Here is a 10058-nt window from a genome sequence, read left to right on the forward strand (position 1 = left end):
CTTGGGGACATTTGTCCACCCTCTGAGAGCTAAGCCTAGTCCTTCTCAGACTGTGAATGCACAGAAAGTCACACTGATCCTCTGTGAAGATGATAAGGTCATTTCTCAGAGATGGGGCAGTGTACAGGAAAGAGGAAATATCAGGAGACAGGGAACTCCCATGTTAGGGAGGATCATTTCTATCACTGAATTGTTACTTCACCTTGAGGACTTTCAGCTCTCCTGAGTGTAAAGGAAGGATGGACTTTTCTGCTAAAATGCTAGGATCTCATCTACAGTGCCAAAGGTCCTGGGCCTCGCCCTTGGCTTTCAGCCACAATGTAAATGTTTGCAGAGCCTAAGCTGGTATGCACCACTGCCCTTGTCTCACAGCTTTCCCATAACTTGTCAGAAAAGAAAAGCCTTGCTTTATTTGCCGCATTCTTAGCCAGTCTGTGGGTAGCAGGGATTACTCAGTAGCTCCCAACTATGCTACAACATTTAATGTGGTGCTTCCGGGTGACCTTCAAGAATTTTCTCCTCTAGGGTGTCTTGAGATTGCCATGAAGCACTCTGCAGATGGTGATTTTCCTTCGGGACTGGCCATCCATGTCATTTAAGGCAAGATAGGGTCTTACACTCACTCTGGGCCTTCACAACATTTGAATCTCCCATCATAAGGGTCCATTGTTACCTGAGACAGTTGACAACTCAACAGCTAAAGCAAATCTGTTCATTATTATATTTTTCCTGGCCAGAGTTGACAGGTAGGTAACACAGAGCCTTTCTCTAGGATTTTTCAACCAAGCATCTTAAGATTCAGAAACAGTCAGCAGCTTTCTTTTCTGACCAGGTTGCATCTGAATCAATGATAGAAACTGAGGCCAGAGCTAAAGAGAGGGTGAAGCAAGTGTGTGAGAGTTACAGCAACGGGGTGGGGGGTGGGGGTATTGGGAGAGACAGAGAGAGAAAGAGAAGCATGCCTGGCGTGAGTTTCAGTGTTCAACCCTAACACTGATCATATGCAATGCATCAAGCATTCTTTTAATAAATTCCTCATTTACCTAAGAAGCTTACTATTTGGGTCTGTTACTTGCAACCGAAAGAATCCTAAACAAAACACAGTCAGAAGAGACTCTAAAGTCATCTAGTCAAAAAAAGTCACTCAATGCATCTAATTTCCTCTGCCAAATATTACAGTAAATGCCATTTATAACAAGATACTAGCTACTTCCTAAGACAACATTTTCAATCGAATTCTTACACTGAATTAAAACCTTTCCCATGGCACTTTCCTCTTATTTACCTTCCAAATGGCAGTTCTTTAAATATTCCAAGACAGTTAAAATAACATCTCTTGCTCAATATGTTAACTTTTGTTTCTCTGAAAGTCCCAAATATCCAATCTCTTCCCCTCTTTCTTAGATGATGCCTTTTTAAAATCCTTTCACCTTCCAAGTATCATTTTTCTGACTGTCCAATGGTATAGAGCCTAGAACTGGGCATACTTCTCCAAATAGGGTCTGAGCAGTGCAGAAAATAGTATGACTCCCTCTTTCAGATTCTAAGACTGCATGTCAGCCTAAGCCTGCACTCATTTTTTGACACTCACAATTGAACTTATTGTTGACTAAAGCCCCTAATTGTTTTTTATTCATCCTACAGATATGTTTCCATCTCCTCAGTCTTCTGCTTATGCAGTTGATTTTTAGATCCAAATGTAAGATTATGTACCATACCTATAAAATTTCATATAAAATTCAGTGACTCGAAAACTGAGGATGATGATGAAAACATTCTGGAGATGGATAATAGTAATGGTTCACAACAATGTGAATGTGCATAAGACTGCTGAACTGTACACTTAAAAATGGTCAAAAGATAATTCTATTTATATTATAAATATTTTACCATAATAAAAAATTGAGCAAATTTAAATATGGACTGGATATTATGATCTTAGGGAGTTACTGTTAATTTTCTTCTTAGATGTGATCAACAGAATTAGAGTAATATAGAAGAATGTATTTTTAGGAGATAGGGAGTAGTCAAATTTTGAGGTCTGCAACCTGCTTTCTAATGATTAAAAAGTAGGTATTTAAGAGCTCCTTGGTGGCTCACTTGGTTAAGTGTCCAACATCAGCTCAAGTCATAATCTTGCAGTTCGTGAGTTCGAGCCCCGCATCTGGCTCTGTGCTGACAGCTTGGAGCCTGGAGCCTCCTTGGGATTCTGTGTCTCGGGCTCCCTCTGCCCCTCCCCGGATCACTCTCATTATCTCTCTCTCAAAAATAAGCATTAAAAAAATTTTATTTTAAATTTTTGAGTAGATATTTAGATAGGTAAAGAAAACTGATAAAATATTAACAGTTGTTTAACCTAACCACTCAATATGTGAGTATTCATATAATATTCATTCAACTGTTTTTATATGTAGAATTTTTCTTTCTAAAATGTTGGAGAAAATTCAACCCCAAATTTTAGTCTGTTAAGATCATTTTACATTATGAATTCTCATTTTTATTATCCTCCAGCGTTTGTCATTACAAATTAAGTACATATTACCAATATGTCTCCATTCTAGCCTTAAACAAGATTGCTGAGGAGGACGTGGTTGCGGACTTACACTGGGATAGCCAGGAGACATCTTCCTCCAAGCCCACATCAATCAATCCGTCAGCGCCTTTATGTATGGTTGTTCAACTAGTCATGTACCCACTTAATTATCCCAGCTCCACATCGTATTTCTCCATTATTCTACAAGAATATGAAAATGACACACACCGCTAGCTCCTTTTCTGAAATTCATATTAATTATGTCTCTGAGAGTGGCGTATCATGATAGAATGACAAAAGGATGAGCTTTGGAGGCCAACCACTTTGGTTTAAATCCTCAAAGGGCCACTCAGCAGCTTTGTGACCTTGGATAAACTTAATAATCTGCCTGAATTTAAATTTCTTCATCTCTAAATCAGAACAAGATAGAGCTGGTTGCAATGATTAATTAGATTTTTTTTGTTGCAGGTCTAATCTGCACCTCAGGCATGGTGCCAGGTACTGGACATGAAACAGGGACTGTGGCTAGGGAAGGTACACGGTATGTATAAGTTCATCTTCCCTCAGTCCTAGTAAGACGATGCTCATCAGAAGGCATGGGTGCTTTATCAGCTCTGCTTTGGCAGAGAACAGGGCCTCAAGAGTAGGAGACATAAGATCAGTGATCTTTGATGAGGAAAAGAAAAGGAAGATCAAGGCACAGTCATGTGATGCCCTCAGGGGAAGGAAGGCACCCTGCATCGGGATACAACCTGAGAGTCTAGGAGTGTGGGATGATCAGAAGTTACAACAGGAGGAAGGAGAGGTGGGAAGAGCCTCCAAGGAAACCTGCACTCATTTCATAATCAACTCTAAATATGTGGGAAGCTGTCCTTTATGCAAATGCGGTTTAAAAGATAAAAGTATAGGGGTACCTGGGTGGCTCAGTCAAACATCGGACACTTGATTTCAGTTCAGGTCATGATCTCTCAGTTCGTGAGATCGAGCCCTGTGTCAGACTCTGAGAGGAGCCTGCTTGGGATTCTATTTCTCCCTCTCTCACTGCCCCTCCCCCACTCATGCGCACTCACTCTTTCTCTCTCAAAATAAATAAATAAACTTTAAAAAATACAAATAAAACATAAAAAGTCTTGTGTGTCATTTCCTCATAAAATCCTTCAGAGACCCTCTTCTTGTCTAACTACCTGCAAGATAGAGTCCAGAATACAGTCTAGAAAGTTCTCTGGGATTTGATGCTAACCTTTTAGCTCCACCACTTTAGTCCTATATCCCAGATGCTAGAAACTCACTTGCAATTAACTAAACTGCTGTGGGCTTTTGTACCTTTTTTGGCATGAAAAACCTCCTCCTTCACCCCATCCTTGGCTCACAGCTAACTCTTATTGCCCTCCTTAGGAAACTATCATTAACTACCTCTATCCCAGGCTTCAGTACAAAATCCTTGTATTTATTAGACTATACTATAATTTTCTATGTGATTCAAATATTTGCTACTCGAAAGTTTCAAGTCCTTAATCCCTCTGGATCATTACCTTTTCCTTTAATACCTAAATAAGATGGCTCAGCTGGAAAATCCCAGGCAATCTTCCCCTTTTTGCTTACATTTCTGAGGGGCTTATACTTCTGCCACCAGTAATTCTGATTTCCTGCTCCCATTTACCATCTTACCTCTGAGAGATACCTCTTCACTTTGAAGCATTTCATCCCCACCAAAGACATCTACTTTACTTCTGCATTCCTCCAATTTAACCAGTCAGGGATAGAAGGCTATTGTACATAACAGACTTTTCAGAATAATGTCATAAATAATGGGGGATAATTGCAGCCCAGGGTAAGAAATAACTCCACATCCCATGTTCCTTGAAATTTCACCAATCACAGGAAATTTTCACTGGCTGTCTCTCCCAAGAGCCCAACCAGCTACCTGCTGCCATGTTGGACCCCTCTACTCTGACTCTCTACTTTATTCCAAGTCCTGTGGACCAATCTGAAAACTACAAATTTCTGACATTGTACTGGCTGGGTCAGTTTTGCTCCTCTGTCCAAATTTTTCCCATCACACTACGTTGAGACCTTGTGTTTTATAATCAAAAACAGCACATCCTAGCATTTTCACAAACATGGATTTTTTCCCCCTAAAAGAAATTCTGCTGGTTCAAGCCTCCACCAATGCTAGTAAATGTGTCATTTCCATCATAAAACTAGAGGATCCCTAGGGCTGGAAATCTTCTTTGGATCATGAGCACCCAGCAGAGTAATGAATGGGTGATAGATTCTCAGTAAGTGTTTGGCAAACCAAGGAAGGAAGAAAGAGAGCAAAGAAATACATTTCTAATTGTAGAACATCAAAGTGTAGGACATTTTCTTGTACCTCTGAAATTATACGGTGTCACTTCCTTCTTAAAAGTCCTCCAGTGAACCCTTTGGGATAGAAGACTTTCTAGCCCACCCTTTTTGCTTTCTTCCTTCACATGGTTTTATAGGGGCAGGACCCCATGAGGAGGAGAAGAGGCCGCCCAGTCCAAGCTGCCCAGGATAGGGGGGAGAAGGGGGAATTATAATTCTAATGCTGTATAGTATTGTCCACAGATACAACACAAATTCTCCAATATGTTTTTAATAATAAAGTTAATATTTAAGTTACAGTCCAATAAATACCAGTTTTATCAGTAATAAAGTTGATACTTTGGTCACTTTCTCAATATCACTTTCATCAGTAGTAAAGTAGACATTTTTTTTTTAATATATGAAATTTATTGTCAAATTGGTTTCCATACAACACCCCGTGCTCATCCCAAAAGATGCCCTCTTCAATACCCATCACCCACCCCCCCCCACCCCCCATCAGCCCTCAGTTTGTTCTCATTTTTTAAGAGTCTCTTATGCTTTGGCTCTCTCCCACTCTAATCTCCTTTTTTTTTTCCTTCCCCTCCCCCATGGGTTCCTGTTAAGTTTCTCAGGATCCACATAAGAGTGAAAACATATGGTATCTGTCTTTCTCTGTATGGCTTATTTCACTTAGCATAACACTCTCCAGTTCCATCCACTCACCAAACTCCACACCCAAAAAACAAATAATCCAGTGAAGAAATGGGCAGAAAACATGAATAGACACTCCTCTAAAGAAGACATCCAGATGGCCAACGTTTTGGTTTTTTAAAAAAAAAAGTTGCTCTTCAGCAAATGGCTTCCCACTACACTAAGAAGAAAATCCAAATTTTGTGCCATACTATGGTGTGTACGCTCAGACCAAGTCTTTCTCTCCAACTGTGTCTCCTTCCCCTCTTTCCTCTTAGCTGCACTTATGCTCTCTCACCCTTTTGCTATTCCAGGGACTTCCCAAAGCTCATTTCTGCTCTAGGCCATTGTGTTTCTGCCTCACCAGTAGCTGACATCTTGTCTTTTGGCTTAAATGTTACTACCTCAGAGGACTCTGTCATGATCACCCAAGCCTCACACCTCCTCATGACTTATCACATCATCCTATTTATTTTCTGTATTGCACATATCATGACTTAAAATTATTTTGTCATGTATTCAATAACATTTCTTCTTATTTTCTATTCCTTCTCTGCCATCAATGGAATGTCAACTCCATGAGAACAGAAAGTTTATATTTCTTGTTTACCTTTATATTCCCAACACCTACAATAGTACCTGGAATGTAGTAAGTACTTAATAAATATTTATAGAATGAATTTAAGAATAAATGAATTTAATAATACTATAAGCATTCATCAAATGTACTCACAGTTTCAAGTGTTAGGAATTCCAGGAACAACTGTAAAGAACTATGTCAGTATGTCTGCTTCAAGAACAACTCACTCACTTTTTAAATAATAATAGCTAATTCTCTGTGACACATGTGTAAAATCCTCCCTATGTCTGTGAAAGACTTAGATTGTCCCCTCAAGACACTATAATTGAGATTATCTTGGAAAATATGGCCACATTTTTATGGCAGTTCTTCACAGTCTACATTTGAATGGAAACTGACATAGATACTGACATGTCAAAGACTTTCAAGCAGCGCAAAATGTTTCTCAAATGTTTCTCAAGGTAATCACTCTTTCCTAAAATTCCCAGATGGTTGATGCATTTCCCACATCATCTGGTCCACTCTTCTTTAGCACTCTTTCTTAGTACTTCTTAGTCTCCGCCCTGGTAAAAACTCAGATTGTCTTTTACATGGCCTGTCTTAAAGATATGCTATTTAGGAACACCTAGGTGGCTCAGTTTGTTAAGTGTCTGACTCTTGATTTGGGCTCAAGTCATGATCAAGCCCCCATTGAGCTCCACTTCAAGTGTGGAGCCTGCTTGGGATTCTCTCTCTCCCTCTCTCTCTGCCCCTCTCTTTCTCTCACACACACACACTCTCTCGCTCTCTCTCTCTCTCTCTCTCTCTCTAAAGATAAATAAATAAACACTAAAAAAATAAATATATGCTATTCAGATTCCCTGTCCAATGTCAAAGTCCAAACCAGACTGGCTTGATTGAGAATCCCTGTTCACTCCATAGACCTAATACTCAATTTTTGTCACACTCTAAAAGGTTCCCATTTTCTTTGGTGGCCTCTACTTATATTACCAGTCTGTGTACTTCTCAAGTTTGATCCACATTATTTGTTCTCCATCTCAGCTTGTTTTCCCTCTATCTCTTTATCCTTCCCTCTTTCATAATTTCTACCACCCAGGTTGAGATCTGGTACCCTCTAGTTTCAGGAAGAAAGTTTATACTTATTGCCATTTCCAGGGTTTCTTCCCTGATTAGTTATATTTCTTCCAAGGTTTAGAAAAGGCAAGTACATTGCTGTAATCCCAGGCAGCATTCCAAAAACCTGATACTTTCCTATCATTTTCAGTATTCTGTTTTTGTCTTCTCTTTAATCTTGAAGAAGCAAACTCTTCTCATAGTCCAGCAGGGTACTGTCCAACTTCCCTCCACTTGTGCCCATCATTTTAACAATGGAGTACACTTTGGACCCATTGATTACACTTTGGATTAGAATTAATCTATTTAATCACTTTTCCTTTATCCTTCATTCCCTTTAGATTCCTTTATTTCCCTGTGGAGCTTCACCACTTCTATGAGCACATGTGCAAACAGCCTTCTTTCCTATTTGCATTCCTCTCCCACCCACATCCAAACCTTCTCCAAGCTGCACTCTAAACTCAGCAGAACCCCCCCCACCACGCCGTCTAAACTCATCCGCTTCTCTCTCTCCCCTTATTTAAACAGCTCATAAAAGCCTATTTTTTTTTCAAAAAAACCTTTCTAATGAAATTAATATTATGTATTTATAGTTTTTTTTCTTTTCCCAATAGCTTCCAAAAAGTTATGCACATATAGTCAGTTGGGAAAAAATTACTCTTCTTATATACAACACAGATTGTATCATACTGCTTACTATACTTATCTCTCTGACTTAAGCAACATAAAAATTTCAGTTAATTATATTCTTAATACCAATTTTTTATTATCAGTAAAACTATAGTCCCATACTAAACATTTTAGAAGACACTGTGGAAATAATACATACCACTTATTATGAATATTTACAATGTATTAAGCACTTATACTAGGCACTTTATAAAATACTTAGTTTTCACAATAACCCTTCAAATTTGGGGAAAATAATTAAACTACTTAATTATATATTTTCAATGAGATAAGAAATATTCATATTTAAAATACAAGTGGACGGTGGTCTCTGGATTAGACGTTTGGAGGACGTTAGTTCACCAGCTTTGTTCATCATTATGTTTGGCATCTAGTATAATCGTGGGCACATGATAAACACTCATTTTGTATCTGGTGGATGAATGAATAAACAAATGGAAAGAGTTGCTGGAGATTACGTAAAAGGTAAATCCTAAAATTTGGATTTCATTTAGCCCTCTCAGACATCAAAGGCAATGTTTTTATTTTATTTTATTTTATTTTTCTGAAGTAATGAAGTTCTGGCTCTTTCCATGATCACATTCACTGCTACCTTAGTACTTTACTGTTACTAAGTATCTTTAATTTTACGTATTCTCAGTTGACTTTAATAGTGGCTGGAAAAAGTCACACCTATAAGATAGGTGAGCTTCCAAATGCGGTGGGAGAATGTCAGTCACGTGACCCAAGTTATAAGGCTTCGTACTACACTGGTTAATTCAATTAACATAGAGTAAGTAAATTTAGTCTCCTTCTTGCACCAAAAAGAATATGTTATAACAGTAATTAAACTTAATATTAACTATTATGCTACAAAATATTTTAGATACATTTTTCAAAGGAAAAAATCCAAGAGGTGGTTTAAAAACTTTCTCACTAGTTCTTCCTCTTCAGACAGCAAAATCACTTACCAGCAATTTGTTCTCCTACTTCAAGCGTGTTCCAATGAAGTTTCCCTCAGAAGCTTGTTTGCTAGAAGGCTTGGTTTCCTCTTTCTCAGCCAAATTATCTTTCCTATATTTTCGTACCAATGAAAGAGATACCCTCAGCTTACCTTTCCAACTTTCTTTCTCTCAGAGTTTGGTTTGTTCATTTGCACACATGGCAAAATCAAAAGTTGGTAAGGATAGATGTGCAGTAGCCTGATGGGGCTGAGATACTGTTTTTACCCAGTCAAAAGAAAGTATTTACATTTTACTCATGTTAGCTTTCTCGGGCCCACCTGTCAAATTATATTTCCCCAGCCTACAATGAAAGCATGAATGGGCAAGCATGTTGAATGAACGCCAAAAGAGAGTTCAATATTGGAAGGGATAGTGGAGCATCAAATCAAGGGAGTAAGCTTATTTATTAAACAAAGTTTGAGATGTATGAAAGAAATGAAAATGGGAGAATCAGCATCTACAAAGACCCAGAGGCAAGGACATTTCACCTTTAGGAAGATGGAAGTTGTTCAGTATGTCTGGATGAATATGAGATATCCCCCAGCACCCAGTTGTTCACAGTCCCTGATTAGTGAAATTTCCATGCTTAGGGTATCTTGTGGCTTAGTCAGCAATGTTTTGTATCCTATAAACCTTGGACCCTCCCGTTGAATAGAGCTGGTTAAACCAGGTGTGGTACTATCTCAATAACAGCCAACCATTCCTGCTGGCTAATGACATATGACTTATTAATGTTTATTTATTTTTGAGAAAGAGATATTATTTATTTTTGAGAGAGAGGGAGTCTGAGCATGAGCAGGGGAGGAGCAGAGAGAGAGAGACACACACACACAGAATCCAAAGCAGGCTCTAGGCTCTGAGCTGTATGCACGGAGCCCCATGTGGGGCTTGAACCCATAGACTAGGAGATCATGACCTGAGCCGAAGTCGGACACTTAACGGACTGAGTCACCCAGAGACCCCTGACATATAACCTATTGTGTGGCATGGGAAGATAAACTGGACCAATATGTTTCCTTTCTCAAAACCTTGGACTAAGAAAATGAGCAAGATGTGAATGAAAGTATATCTGAGAAGCATGTGACGGGACATATATACGGTAAAAATCATGAAGGAATAAAAGCTATTAGTAAGAATGAAA

This window comes from Panthera leo, chromosome B1, assembly GCF_018350215.1.
Source record: "Panthera leo isolate Ple1 chromosome B1, P.leo_Ple1_pat1.1, whole genome shotgun sequence".
NCBI lineage: Eukaryota > Metazoa > Chordata > Mammalia > Carnivora > Felidae > Panthera > Panthera leo.